Below are 15,711 nucleotides of genomic sequence, written 5' to 3'. Positions count from 1 at the left end.
TTGCAAAAGATTTTTCCTGTTGGAAAATCAGGAAGAAAGAAAGAAAAAACACCTTTATTTGTTGCACTTTACTCCTGTACTAAGGTGACCATGTACTGGATTTATCTGTCTGGGTACTGTGCTTGATACATCATTTGAGTAAAACAAACCACTAGGCACTTTGCAGAAGCATTATAATGTAATCAACAAACTACATAGTTCAGTAATAAAATATGAAGTTTAGTAAACCAAGAAGAAAAATTAGAAGCAAAAGCAATATACTTGTTTCCTTAAATGCGAGTAAAATACATAAGTAGCAGCACACAGTGTGTATGTGAATGTATATATATCCTTTAAAAACTCATCCCAAGTCATTCTTTGAGGCCAGTACTTCCTTGATACCAGAAAAAGGAAACTACAGACCAACTTTCCTTACTTATGTAGATGCAAAAGTCTTCTTAACAAAGTGCTCGTGAACCAAATCCAGCAATGTATAAATAGGATTGTAAACTGTTACCAAATGAATTCTTCCCAGGAATGTGAGGTTCAACATAGGACGATCCATGTGATATACCATGTTGATAGAATAAAGGACAAAAATCACAGAGTCATCTCAGTAGACACAAGCAATTGACACTAACCATACCATTTTATAATAAAAATACTAAGAAAAATTAGAAATGAAAAGGAACTTCCTCAGCCTGAAAAACAGCATTTATGAAAAACCCACAGCTAACATCATACTTAACAGTAAAAGACTGAAATATTCTCTCTAAGACCAGGAGCAAGACAAAGATGTTCATCTGCTCTCACTACTTCTGTTCATCGTCATATTGGAGGTTCTAGGCAGGAGAAATAGGCAAGGGAAAAAGGCATCTTAATTAGAAGGGAAGAAGTAAAGCTATCTCTGTCTATAGATATGACATACTTGTGTATAAAAATCCTAAGGAATTCATAAATGCCCATGAGAGCTAATAAATTCAGCAAGATTGCAGAATATAAGAAAAATGATTCTTACACACTAGCAATGAACAATTGAAAATCAACTTAAGAAAATTTGATTAGCAATAGCATGAAGAAGAATAAAATACTTCAGAATAAATGTAACAAAATGTAAAACTAATACCCAGAAACTACCAAATATTGTGGGAAAAATTAAAGAATATCTAGTAAATGGAAAAGGTCACTTTTCATTCCAGTCCCAAGGAAGGGGAATGCCAGAGAATGTTCAAACTACTGCATAATTGGACTCATTTCACATGCTAGCAAAGTAATGCTCAAAATTCTCTAAGCTAGGCTTCAACAGTACGTGAACCAAGAACAGCCAGATGTTCAAGCTGGGTTTAGAAAAGGCAGAGGAGCCAGAGATCAAAGTGCCAACATACTTTGGATCATAGAAAAAGCAAGAGAATTCCAGAAGAATATCTACTTCTGCTTCACTGACAATGTAAAGCCTTTGACTGTGTGGATCACAGCAAACTGGAAAATTCTTAAAGAGATGGGAATGCCACACCACCTTACCTGCCTCCTGAGAAATCTGTATGCAGATCAAGAAGCAACAGTTAGAAGTGGACATGGAACAATGGACTGGTTCAAAATGGGGAAAACAGTATGTAAAGGCTGTATATTGTCACCCTGCTTATTTAACTTATATACAGAGTTCATCTGTGAAATGCTGGGCTGGATAAAGCACAAGCTGGAACCAAGATTACTGGGAAAAATATCAATAACCTCAGATATGCAGATGACACCACCCTTATGGCAGAAAGCAAAGAGGAACTAAAGAGCCTTTTGATGAAAATTAAAGAGGAGAGTGAAAAAGCTGGCTTCCAATTCAACATTCAAAAGATGAAGGTCATGGCATCTGGTCCCATCACTTCATGGCAAATAGATGGGGAAACGATGGGAACACTGACAGACTTTATTTTCTTGGGCTCCAAAATCATGTGGACAGTGACTGTAGCTGTGAAATTAAAAGATGCTTGCTCCTTGGATGAAATGACAAACCTAGACAGCATACTAAAAAGCAGAAACATCAGTTTGCTGACCAAGGTCCGTATAGTCAAAGGTATGGTTTTTCCAGTAGTCAAGTATGGATGTGAGAGTTGAACCATAAAGAAGGTTGAGTGCCCAAGAATTGATGCTTTTGAACTATGGTATTGAAGAAGACTCTTGAGAGCCCCTTGGACTGCAAGGAGATCCAACCAGTCCATCCTAAAGGAAATCAATCCTGAGTATTCACTGGAAGGACTGATGCTGAAGCTGAAGCTCCAAAACCACCTGATGTGAAGAGCCAACTCATTGGAAATGACCCTTTTGCTGAGAAAGATTGAAGACAGGAGGAGAAGGGGATGACAGAGGATGAGATGGTTGCCTGGCATCCCCGACTCAATGACTTGAGTTTGAGCAAACTCCAGGGGATGATGAAGGACTGGGAAGCCTGGCGTGTTGCAGTCCATGGGGTCACAAAGAATTGGATGCGACTGAGTGATTGAACAACAAGTACATGGAAAGACGTCCATCATATTTATGTATCTGAAGAATTAATCTTGTTAGGAATTAGTATTCTTTATACTCCCCAAGTTGATCTACAGATTCAACACAATCTATGTTAAAATTTCAACTGTCTTTACAGAATTGACAAGCTGATTTTAAAATTCATTTAGAGGAAATTGTCTGTTGGTCCAGTGGTTTGGACTCTGCACTTTCATTGCTGAGGGCTGGGTTCAATCCCTGGTTGGGGAACTAAGATTCTACAAACTGTATGACATGGCCAAATAAATTAATTAAATTATTGATAAATTGATTTAGATATTCAAGTGATTCAGAATAGCCAAAATAATCTCAAAAAAGAACAAAATTGGAATACTCATACTTCCCAATTTCAGAAGCTACAGTATCAATACAGTGTCAAGCTACAGTAATGAAAAGTGTGTGGTACTAGCATAAGGATATATATTTTAGATATTTTAGATCAATGGTACAGAATTGAAAATCCAGCAGTAAATAATTTATAGCCAACTGACATTTAACACAAATGCCAGGATAGTTCACTGGGGAAAAATAATATTTTCATCCAGTTGTGAGATAATGGTTATCCACATGCAAAAGAACGAATGTGACCCTTTTTTTACACTGTACACAACAGTTAACTCAAAATATACCAGAGACCAAATATAAGTGCTAAAACTGTGACATGCTTAGAAATAAACAGAAGTAAATCTATGTGATCTTGAATTACAAAATGGATTCTTGGATAGGACTCTAGAACACTAGCAACAACAACAAAAATAGACTAATTGGATTGTCTCAAAATCAGAAAATACCTATACTTCAAACACTTATTTCAACATCAAAAAACATCTTTACATCAGGAAAGTGGAAAATTAAACTACAGAATGGGAGAAAATATTTGTGAATCACATATCTGATAAGGGATTAATATGCACAATATGTAAAAACTCTCACAACTCAACAAAAACAAAAACACAATTCAGCTAATTAAGAAATGGGCAAAGGATTTGAATAGATGTTTTTCCAAAGAATATATTCACATCCCCAATAAACACATGAAAAGAACCTCAACATCATTACTCATTAGGGAAATGTAAGTGAAACCACAGTGAGATACCACTTCACACCCACCAGAATTAACTGTAATAAAAAGACAATAAAAAAGTATTGTTGAGGATATGGGGAAATTGGGACCGTTACACATGGCTGTTGGGAATGTAAAATTGAACAGCCATTTGGAAAAAAGTTCAGCATTTGCTCAGAAAGATAAGCATAGAGTTTTCAAAAAGACCCAGCAATTCCACTCTATGAATATACTCAGGAGAATTGAAAACATTTCTGCACACAAGCTTGTATATATATCCATAGCAAAATTCACAAAAAGTAGATGTCTACCAGCTGATGAATGGATTAGCCCAATGTGATTTATCCATATAATGGAATACTATTGGGCCATAAAAAAGAATGAACTACTGATTTGTGGCACAACATGGATTACCCATGAAAACGTTATGCATGATGAAAGGAACCAGAGACATAAGATGACATATTATACGGTTCCATTTATATGAAATGTTTGGAATAGGAAAACCCCATAGAGACAAAAACTAGATTAGTTAATGAAGCGGCTGGAAGAAAACAAAAAGAGAAATAACTGTTAATAGGTACGCATTTTCTTTGAGGTTGATGGAAACATTCAGGTATGAGATAGTGATGGCTGCACAACTTTTTGAATATAATTTTAAAAACCACGGATGGTACACTTTAAACGATGAATTACATGTTGTGTGAACTATATGTCAGTAAATCTCATTGGAAATACAGGTTCTTGTTTTTCGTGGATTTCTGAATCCATTCAAACCTTCATATTTACTCTTGTGAAACAAAGTAGTCACAGGTAGAAGTCACAGGTAGGAACCTTTGAACCCATATAATCTTTAACTGAGTCCCTTTCTAGTTTGTTTTGTGAGTTCTTACATCAATGTTTGAAGCTGTTTTACAATAAAGATTATTTCCATCTGCATGAACATGGTCACTGAGGTACTCAGCAGTGGGATTCATAACTGTCTTGGATGTTCTTTCAGGGATATGAGTCATCCTCTGAATACAGGTAACTTGTTGTTCTTTGACTAATAGTTCATCATGCCCTTATTTGAAGATATTTCCAGCATAAAATCTTACTAACATAATATAGGAAGCCTAAACAATGAATTCCCAAATGTCTTTTAATGTGCTTTGAAAATTAGAATGTTTATTTCCATAAAAAATAATGTTGTAAATGATCATTATTATTATTTTAAGTAGCAGGTAGGTTCAGGCCAGTTCATAAAAGTCTATTAAATCCATAATGAATGCCTACAGTTAAAAAGCTATAGAAATAATAGTTTTAGAATACCAGTAATTAAATAAAGCAGGAAAATAAGCTCTGTCTCCAAGGGATTTCTTAACCTTTTTTTGCACAAAACATCTCATTATAGATATTCGTTACACACTATGGAGCCTGTTTTCAAAAGAATGTTCTGAATTTTTTATACACTTTTAAGGCATTCACAAACATCTTTGTTTAGCCATGACCTGGGAAAAGTGTGTTTATTAGTCTGCTTGGACTGCCTTATCAAAATACCAGAGACTGGGTAGCTTAAACAACACAAATTTATTTTCTAGAAGTCCAAGGTCAAGGTGCTGTCAGGGTTGGTTTCTGATGAGGTTCCTGTTCCTGGCTTGCAGTGTCCATCTCACTGTGTCCTCACATGGTCTGTTCTCTTTGCACAAATAAAGAGATATCTGATATCTCTTCTTAAAGAAACAGTCTTATCAGATTAGGTCCCCACTCTTGTGACTTCCTTTAACCTTAATTATCCCCTTCAAGGCCATATCTCCAAATATAGTCACATTAGGCATTTGGGCTTCAGCATACTAATTTTGAGTGGCACATTTCAGTCTGTAACAGTGTACTTTCTCTACACCTTATTTGACCAGGTAGAAATGACTATTAAAATCACTTTTTAAAAAAAATGAGATTGGGAGACTTCCCTGGTGGTCCAATGGTTATGAATCCACCTGCCAGTGCAGGGGACATGGATTTAACCCCTAGTCTGGAAAGCTCTCGCATGCCATGAGGCAGCTAAGCCCATGTACCACCACTGCTGAGCCTGCGCCCTAGAGCCCACACATCCTGGAGCCCATGCTCTGCAGTAAGAGAAGCCACCGTAGTGAGAAGCCCACACACCAGAACAAAGAGTAGCCCCCCACTCACCACTAGAGAAAGCCCACAGGCAGCAATGAAGGCCCAGGGCAGCCATAAATAAATAATATTTAAAAAAAATTAGATTAGGCAGAATCAGAGCTTAAGACCTAAATACTCTAAAGTAATTTAGACCAAAAAAAGTGCCTCCACAACATGAAAATCTGGAAAGAAAGTCTGGGGAGATTATTAAGATCTCAAAAATTTCTGGTTATTGAAATCACAAACTCCCAAAAAGGAATGAATGGTAGAAAAAACTGAGGAAATTAAGTGATTCCTCAATGACTTGACTAATTAAGAACATGTTCCCAAGATAAAAAGGATATTTAATAACCAAAAGTAAAAGCATTATTATTAGTAATATAAGAGAAAACACAGATTGAGTTCAGCAAAAATACCAAGGACAACAAAGCAGCCTTTTAAACATTTCTTTGTAGAATAAAGAATAACAGAATATAAGTCTGTTACTTTGACAGATGGTGTAATACTGGTGATGTTTATGTCCCCTCTGTCAAATATACTACTCTTCACACTGAAAGGGTAAGAGTAATTGTATGTGAGAGTCTTCTTGAAGGACACAGGTACAAAGATTATAGGAGTTCATCCAGAGACTCTAAATGACTTAATGAGTTCTGACTCAGGTGGTAAAATACTTACAGGGAATGAGAGAAGGAAAGAAAGATCTGATGATTGGAAAACAGAACTGCAGTTCTGATTTTCCAAAATGGGGTAAGAAGGATGAGAGTTCCGCAAACCAGCAGTTACTGATAATGGCTTTAGGGAAGATCATAGAAAATATAAGAATACCTGGGAAAAGAAATCTACAAGCCATATGAATTTGGTTAGAACAGTGTTACCAGAACCTTATTTTCTTTACAGATTGGTAGTAGAAATGTCAGAGGCAAGTGTTATTCACTTCTACAAGGGCATAACAAATTCTCCTATACCCTTTGCACAATTTAGAAAAATTTGATCTGGGTACGAGAACAACATCTAATACAATAATCATCCTAACTAGAAACAACTACTTCTTTTAAATTCTCATGGTTGGCTTTTTGCATCCTTTATGAATAACACACACAAAAAACGAATTTGAAAAGGAGTGAAGATAGTTTAAGAGACTTATGGACAGCATCAAGCAGACTGATATATACATTATTAAATTGTGAAAAGAGAAAGAGAATCTTAAAAGCAGCAAGACAAAACTTGTTACATGCAAGCAAATCCTCATAAGACTATTAGCAGAAACTTTGCAGGCCAAAAGGGAGTAGCATGCTATATTCAGAGTGCTGAAAGAAAGAAAAAAGAAAGCAACTGCCAACCACGAATAGTTTACCTTGCAAAGTTGTTCTTCAGAATTAAAGGAGGGATAAAGAGTTTTCTAGAGAAACAAAAGCTGAAGGACTTCACCACTCTACCACCTCACAAGAAATGTTAAAAGGAACTTCTCCAAGTTGAAATGAAAGGATGCTAATTAGGAACAAGAAAAGATAATAGTATAAATCTCACTGGTAAAGGTAAATATATAGTTAAATTCAGAATACTCAAATGTTGTATTGGTGATTAGTAAATCACTTATAACTCCAGTATGAAGGTTTAAAAGCAAAAGTATTAAAAGTAACTGTGACTAAAATAATTTATCATGAATCCTCAGGGTGAATAGATACAAATTGTGACATCAAAAATATAAAATGGGGGAGTAAAAATGTAGAGCTTTGGTATGCATTGAAAGTTAACGGCTTAAAATAGACTGTTATAAGATAGTTAAGTCTCAAAAGAACCACAAAGCAAAAACCTATGGTAGCTACACAAAAGAAAACTTATCAGACCACCATGGAAGATCATCAGATCACAAAGAAGAAAGTAAGAGAAGAAAAAAGGAACAAAGAAATTATTGAAAAAACTAGAAAACAGTTATCAAAATGGTATTAGTAAGTCCACTTTGGATTTCTGTCTCTTTTTGTTGGTTAGAACTACCTATTGTCTCATGTCTGAACTTTTGTAATTTTCTTTCCAACTTTTACAGACATGGGACAGCAGGCAATATAAAACTGTGATCTCTGAGAAATAAAGATCTCTGGGAAACAAAAAGAGTTCTTGTATTGCATTAGCTTTCTACCTGGAGAAAGCTGGTCCATTATCCATTGCTTCATCAGGACCAGCAGCAGGAGTTCTGTGTTTGAGGTTTTAAAAATCTGTCTTTGTTGCTATTAAAAATTGTATCTTATCTATCTTCTGACTGGCTGTTGCTTGTTTCTATAAAGATGTTTTATTTTTGTATGCTTATTTTATATCTTCCTACTTTACTAATTTATCATATTTTTTTATAATTTTGCTCTTGACTGTCTTGGGTTTTTCAAGTACATATACAATCATATCAGATACAGATAGATGTCATTTTACCTCTTCTTTCCCAGTCCTTATGCCTGTAATTGTCTTTTTTTGTGTAATTGCACTGGGTTAATATGGCTAATATTGTGGGTACTCCTATCTTCCATTCCCATTTTTAGTAGAAAAGCCTCCAAAGCTTCCTACCTGAGTAAGAAGCTTGCTAATTTTATTTTGGTTTTATATTGTTTGCTTCTGTTTCATATATTTTAAATTATTTTCTCAGTAGATAATCAACTCTGGTGGCAAAGACTATGCCTTTTACTTATATATCATCAACCTACTCTTCATTCGTTTATTTGATCAGATTTGGACCAAGTATCTCCTATTGTGTGTTGGGTTCTGTGCTAGTCACTGGGTTACAAAACAGAACAAACCCAGCTATGTCCCAGCACCCACCCACCTTCCCCCACCTAGATTAAGGTCACGCGTTAGACACTGCACAGATAATACAATGTGATAAGTTTTCAGAAAGTGACAGTACTATGCTGCTGCTGCTAAGTCGTGTCTGACTGTGCAACCCCATAGACGCCAGCTCCCCTGTCCCTGGGATTCTCCAGGCAAGAGCACTGGAGTGGGTTGCCATTTCCTTCTCCAGTGCATGAAAGTGAAAAGTGAAAGTGAAGTTGCTCAGTTGTGTCTGGCTCTTCGAGACCCCATGGAATGCAGCCTACCAGGCTCCTCCGTCCATGGGATTTTCCAGGCAACAGTACTGGAGTGGGGTGCCATTGCCTTCTCCGGACAGTACTATGGGAGCCTGTTAACAGAATGACCTAACCTAGTATGAGGGAATCAGGAGATACCTTCCTAAAAAAATAATATGTTAAAGTCCAAAGGCAAAAGACACAACTGACTCTTTTCTAAGTGAAATCTAATATTTCTGGAAAGAAGAGATAGAGTGGAAAAGTGAATCATAAGAGAGGAAACTTTTGGAGTAGTTGGGAAGGCTCATACTTTGGAGAGTTTGGTAAGCCCTATTTACAATTTTGAAATTTTTCTTTAGGTAGAATAGAAATGATGTTTGCTTTGGATGTATATATATATATATGTATGTACATATTTTCATGTTTGATACTTCTTCTCACTGCACAGTGAAAACAAGATTGTAGGATGCTGATCATATAAGTGACTTGTAACTGCTACTCATAAACTTTTAAACCAGTGATCTTCCATACAAATTGGAGTAGTTGTGGCAGGTGGGTTTTAATTCTGAAAGTTAAGAAATTAAGTACTGTTTCTTTTGCAAGTAGGTATATTCACGTCCACATTCTTTTTGTTTTTTAAGTAAGGAGCACAAACTTTTTAATGACTTTGAATTTGAATTTTTAATCCATCCAATTACTTGCTATAAGCTGGTTTTCTTGCCTTAAAGTGAAGTGCTTTTTTTAAGGATAAGTTGAGGGAAGCCTTGTGAGGTCCTTAAGGTGTGTCTGACATGTATCTATCACATCTTAGCAGTATTTATTAGCTATTTTTTTTAAGAACTTTAGTTCTTAAAAGAATAAGAATAAACAGGAAGAAAGATACAAAGCAACAAGGATGGAGAGACCATAAATTAAGACATTCTCTAAATGATAATATTCTGTTTATGCAGGTGAGTAAATCTTAGGAGAAATTGTGTAATTAAGGTTCATGAATAAAATAAATAGTAAAACTAAGGTTTGATTCCACAGAGTCTGATTCCAGAGCTCAAATTCATCACCCTGTGGTCTTTTTTCCTAAAACAGTACGTATCTCTTTTTAGAAGATTCTCTCTCGTATTGCAGACATTACAGAACCATATTTTACCTTGGTAAGAAGAATTATAAGTGGGACCAATTGTCTTTGGAATTTGGTCAATCAGATCAGATCAGTCGCTCAGTCATGTCAGACTCTTTGTGACCCCATGAATCGCAGCACGCCAGGCCTCCCTGTCCATCACCAACTCCCGGAGTTCACTCAGACTCATGTCCATCGAGTCAATGATGCCATCCAGCCATCTCATCCTCTGTCGTCCCCTTCTCCTCTTGCCCCCAATCCCTCCCAGCATCCGAGTCTTTTCCAATGAGTCAACTCTTCGCATGAGGTGGCCAAAGTACTGGAGTTTCAGCTTCAGCATCATTCCTTCCAAAGAAATCCCAGGGCTGATCTCCTTCAGAATGAACTGGTTGGATCTCCTTGCAGTCCAAGGGACTCTCAAGAGTCTTCTCCAACACCACAGTTCAAAAGCATCAATTCTTCGGCGCTCAGCCTTCTTCACAGTCCACCTCTCACATCCATACATGACCACAGGAAAAACCACAGCCTTGACTAGACGAACCTTTGTTGGCAAAGTAATGTCTCTGCTTTTGAATATGCTATCTAGGTTGGTCATAACTTTCTTTCCAAGGAGTAAGCGTCTTTTAATTTCATGGCTGCGGTCACCATCTGTAGTGATTTTGGAGCCCAGAAAAATAAAGTCTGACACTGTTTCCACTGTTTCCCCATCTATTTCCCATGAAGTGATGGGACCGGATGCCATGATCTTCGTTTTCTAAATGTTGAGCTTTAAGCCAACTTTTTCACTCTCCACTTTCACTTTCATCAAAGTGAAAGTGAAAGGCTTTTTAGTTCCTCTTCACTTTCTGCCATAAGGGTGATGTCATCTACATATCTGAGGTTATTGATATTTCTCCCAGCAATCTTGATTCCAGCTTGTGTTTCTTCCAGTCCAGCGTTTCTCATGATGTACTCTGCATATAAGTTAAATAAGCAGGGTGACAATATACAGCCTTGACGAACTCCTTTTCCTATTTGGAACCAGTCTGTTGTTTCATGGCCAGTTCTAACTGTTGCTTCCTGACCTGCATACAAATTTCTCAAGAGGCAGATCGGGTGGTCTGGTATTCCCATCTCTTTCAGAATTTTCCACAGTTTATTGTGATCCACACAGTCAAAGGCTTTGGCATAGTCAATAAAGCAGAAATAGATGCCTTTCTGGAACTCTCTTGCTTTTTCCATGATCCAGCGGATGTTGGCAATTTGATGTCTGGTTCCTCTGCCTTTTCTAAAACCAGCTTGAATATCAGGAAGTTCACGGTTCACATAGGAATGAAAAAAAATTAAGTCTTAAAAATTATTTCCTTAAGTGATGATAAAACTTTTTCTTGTTTTCTAGAAGTTCTAGCTAATTAGCTGGTCCACTAACTAATAATTAGTCAGTTGCTAGGTGGCCCAGTAATAAAGAATCCACCTGCCAATGCAGGAGGTGCAAGAGACACCAGTTCAATCGGTGGGTCAGGAATAGCCCCTGGAGGAGGAAATGGCAACCCACTCCAGTATTCTCTGGAAAATTCCATGGACAGAGGAGCCTGGCGGGCTACAGTCCATGGGATCGCACAGAGTTGGACATGACAGAGCATGTGCACACATACGCATACAATGTATGGCTATAGAAGTAATGGTTTACCAGACTGTGTATTATTGCAGTATATAGCAACTTTAAAGGGTGACTTATGTGAGAATATCTTGCATGGTCGCACTGTAGTTGCAATGAGGAGGTAGTGTGTGTACGACCTCAAATGTATGGGGTTTTCTTGTCTTGGGTATTGGGGGCTGGGCATTAGGGGAAATATAATGAACTTTGTACTAACAAAGCAATTTGGGGCAGTGCTCTCAGCTTATAACGTGTGTTTTGTAAGTGGCATTTTTGTAAAAATGGCAAGTATACCTCAATTAAGCAGCCCACTTATTTCATGTGATACTTAGAGTAGGAAATATCTAGTATAATGTAATCCTCAAAAAAGGGCTAGTTATTTGATGTTACCAGAAATTATAATCTTTTTTTAGCTTTTAAATAGGATTATTTTTAAATTAGAGTAAATTTATGGGAAGTTGGTAGTATCATGTTTTATGACTTAAAAGTATTGTTATGTTGGTTTTGAAAATCAATAATACTTCTGAAATTATAATATTTCATACAATATTTATAAGATTTGTTTATTTAGAATGATGGGAAATGAACTATATGTATTCTCTTCTATTTTTTTGATAATATTAATAAGTTTTTTTAAAAGGAATCTGTGCCTGTTGTAGTAAATTCGGTCAATGCTGAAGTATACAAAGCAGGTCTTCCTCTTTAATTTCAGTTTGTGTATACCCTTAGACACACACACATATATATGTATGTGTGTATATATATATACACATACGTGCATTCATGTATCTTATGCTTATATAAACATATGCATTAACTATATAAAAATTAAAATTAGATCATATTCTAATGTTATTCTGAAGCATATTTAACTTAGTGGGTGTATCGTTTCATGAGAGTACCTGTAGAATTAGGCTTCCGTTGTAGCTCAGTTGGTAAAGAATCTGCCTGCAATGCAGGAGACCCAGGTTTGATTTCTGGTTTGGAAGATCCCCTGGAGAAGGAAATGGCAACCCGCTTCAATATTCTTGCCTGGAGAATCCCATGGACAGAGGAGCCTGGCAGGCTACTGTCCATGGAGTCGCAAGAGTTGGACATGACTTAGCGACTAAACCACCACCACATACAGAGTTAATTTGGTTTATTGAATATTTTATTGTAAGGCTGTTTTTAATTTGTTCATTTACATGCTAATGGGGGTATAGATTAAATTCTCTTTTTTTCTACTAAAAGAATTCTCCTAAACCCTGTAAGATAGGTATTATCCGCTCTGTTTTAAAGATGAAATTAAGACACAAAGAGGTTACGTAACTTGCCCTAAATTGCACAGCAAGTAAGTATTGGAGCTGGTGTTAGAATCCTGGCAATCTAGTCCAGAACCCACAGTCTTGAATACTACATTGTTACTGTTTTCCTTCTGCTTGTCTTTATTCTGTTTACTGAATTAGAATAAAAATTTAATGTATAAAATATATCTAATATTAAAACTCTCCTGAGGATAATTTAATATTCTACCTTAAGGGTATTTGAATCTTAGGGTCATAGATTACACAGCTTTAATTTGGAGTTGTAGCTACTTTAGAAGTAGAAGGTTTAAACCCTACTTCTCAAATATTAATGTGCGTTCAAATCACTGGAGCAGGGGAATGATCTTGTTAAAATGTAAATTCTCATTCAGTAATCTGGGGTAGGGCCTGAGACTCTGCCTTTCTAATAATAAGTTCCCTGTAATGCCAGTACTGCTGATCTTCTTGTACATAGCAAAGATTTAGGCAATTTATACTGACCTTTAGCAAATGTAGTTAGTTGTTTATTGAATCTCTTTCTTATTTACTGTTTTGTTTATGCTACCAATTTTCATAAGTTGTACACATTAAAGAAATAATGTAGGAGCTTTCTAGTAGTTTCATTTCTGTGTCTGTATCATTTAATATTGCTGGGAAAAATGTGGCTTCTGTGGTACTAATGTTCAATACTTATATAAATAACTGATCCGATTTATTTGTGTACTAAATACAACTTACACACCTATGCCACCATTTCCACTGGATCATTTTTAATGGAGGGAAATATAATATCTCTCTTCATTTTGAAGGCTGTAGTTGAACTAAGAAGGTTTTATCACTATTCTTCTTCAGTAATAATTAAAATATATTATACATAGCTATAAAAATGAATTTCTGTTCAGTGCTGTGTGTCTGGCACTGTTGTTGTTCATTTGCTAGATCACGTCTCACTCTTTGCAGCCCCGTGGAGTGTAGCATAACAGGCTTCTCTGTCCTCACTATCTCCTGGAGTTTGCTCAAGCTCACATCCGTTGAGTTGGTGATGCCATTTAACCATCTAATTATCTGCTCCCCCTTCTCTTTTTGCCTTCAGTCTTTCCCAGCATCAGGGTCTTTTCCATTGAGTCAGCTCTTTGCATCAAATGGCCAAAGTATTGGGCCTTTAGCATCAGTCCTTCCAGTGAATATTCAGGGTTGATTTCCTTTAGAATTGACTGGTTTGATCTCCTTGCAGTCCACGGGACTCTCAAGAGTCTTCTCCAACACCACAGTTCAAAAGCATCAATTCTTTGGTGCTCAGCCTTCTTCACAGTCCAACTCTCACATCCATACATGACCACAGGAAAAACCATAGCCTTGACTAGACGAACCTTTGTTGGCAAAGTAATGTCTCTGCTTTTGAATATGCTATCTAGGTTGGTCATAACTTTCCTTCCAAGGAGTAAGCGTCTTTTAATTTCATAGCTGCAATCACCATCTGCCGTGATTTTGGAGCCCAAAAAAATAAAGTCTCTCACTGTTTCCCCGTCTGTTTGCCATGAAGTGACCAGACCAGATGCCATGATCTTGGTTTTCTGAATGCTGAGTTCTAAGCCAACTTTTTCACTTTCCTCTTTCACGTTCATCAAGAGACTCTTTAGTTCTTCTTCACTTTCTGCCATAAGGGTGGTGTCATCTGCATATCTGAGGTTATTGATATTTCTCCCAGCAGTCTTGATTCCAGCTTGTGCTGCCTCCAGCCCAGCATTTCTCATGATGTACTCTGCATATAAGTTAAATAAGCAGGGTGATAATATACAGCCTTGACGTACTCCTATTCCTATTTGGAGCCAGTCTGTTGTTCCATGTCCAGTTCGAACTGTTGCTTCCTGACCTGCATATAGGTTTCTCAAGAGGCAGGTCAGGTGGTCTGGTATTCCCATCTCTTTCAGAATTGTCCACAGTTTGTTGTGATCCACATAGTCAAAGGCTTTGGCATAGTCAGTAAAGCCGAAGTAGATGTTTTTCTGGAACTATCTTGCTTTTTCGATGATCCAGCGGTTGTTGGCAATTTGATCTCTGGTTCCTCTGCCTTTTCTAAAACTAGCTTGAATATCTGGAAGTTCACAGTTCACGTATTGTTGAAGCCTGGTTTGGAGAATTTTGAGCATAGCTTGTGCAGTAGTTTAAGCATTCTTTGGCATTGCCTTTCTTTGGGATTGGAATGAAAACTGACCTTTTCCAGTCCTGTGGCCATTGCTGAGTTTTCTAAATTTGCTGGCATATTGAGTTTAGCACTTTCACAGCATCATCTTCCAGGATTTGAAATAACTCAACTGGAATTCCATCACATCCACTAGCTTTGTTCGTAGTGATGCTTTCTAAGGCCCACTTGACTTCACATTCCAGGATGTCTGGCTCTAGGTGAGTGATCACAACATCGTGATTATCTGGGTCGTGAAGATCCCCCTTAGTGCCTTGGGGGATGCTAAGCAGTAATCAAGCAACCACAGAAATGTGGTGGTTTAAAAGATAAACTATTAATTATAATATTTGCTATTATCTTCATTCTTTGAACCCGCAAAGAGAATTCTGCTTTTGCCATTGAAGTTTCTCCCACCTAGCTTCTTCTGAATGTGCCCTGCATTAGGGAGAATGCTTTATCAGCTGGAAATTGACCTAATGCATAGACAAAGACAAAACTTTGGAACTAAACATGAGCAACTTGTACAAGAAAAGTAGAGGTAGATGGAAATCTTTCATAATACTGCTAAATTAAATTTTTAAGAATAATACCTGAGGGACACTGTTTACTCATTTAAAGTAGTAAATAGTTTCTACTTTAAAAGGAGTCTTTTTTAAACACTGTTTTTCTAGCTGACACTTGGTAACTAATTTCAGTTATTTGAATGCTTCCATGTGCCCAC

General features: G+C 36.9%; 1 protein-coding gene across 2 annotated transcripts in view; it reads left to right on the top strand.

Moving 5' to 3' along the window:
• LRP12 (LDL receptor related protein 12) overlaps nt 1-15,711 on the top strand; it is a 90,293-nt gene that overhangs the window by 22,959 nt on the left and 51,623 nt on the right. The gene's annotated exons all lie outside the window — the stretch shown is intronic.

Source organism: Bos grunniens, chromosome 14 (genome assembly GCF_055505025.1).
Source record: "Bos grunniens cultivar Pamir isolate PY7600 chromosome 14, Bosgru_T2T1.0, whole genome shotgun sequence".
In the NCBI taxonomy this organism is placed as follows: domain Eukaryota; kingdom Metazoa; phylum Chordata; class Mammalia; order Artiodactyla; family Bovidae; genus Bos; species Bos grunniens.
This window is presented reverse-complemented; position numbering and strand designations above follow the sequence as displayed.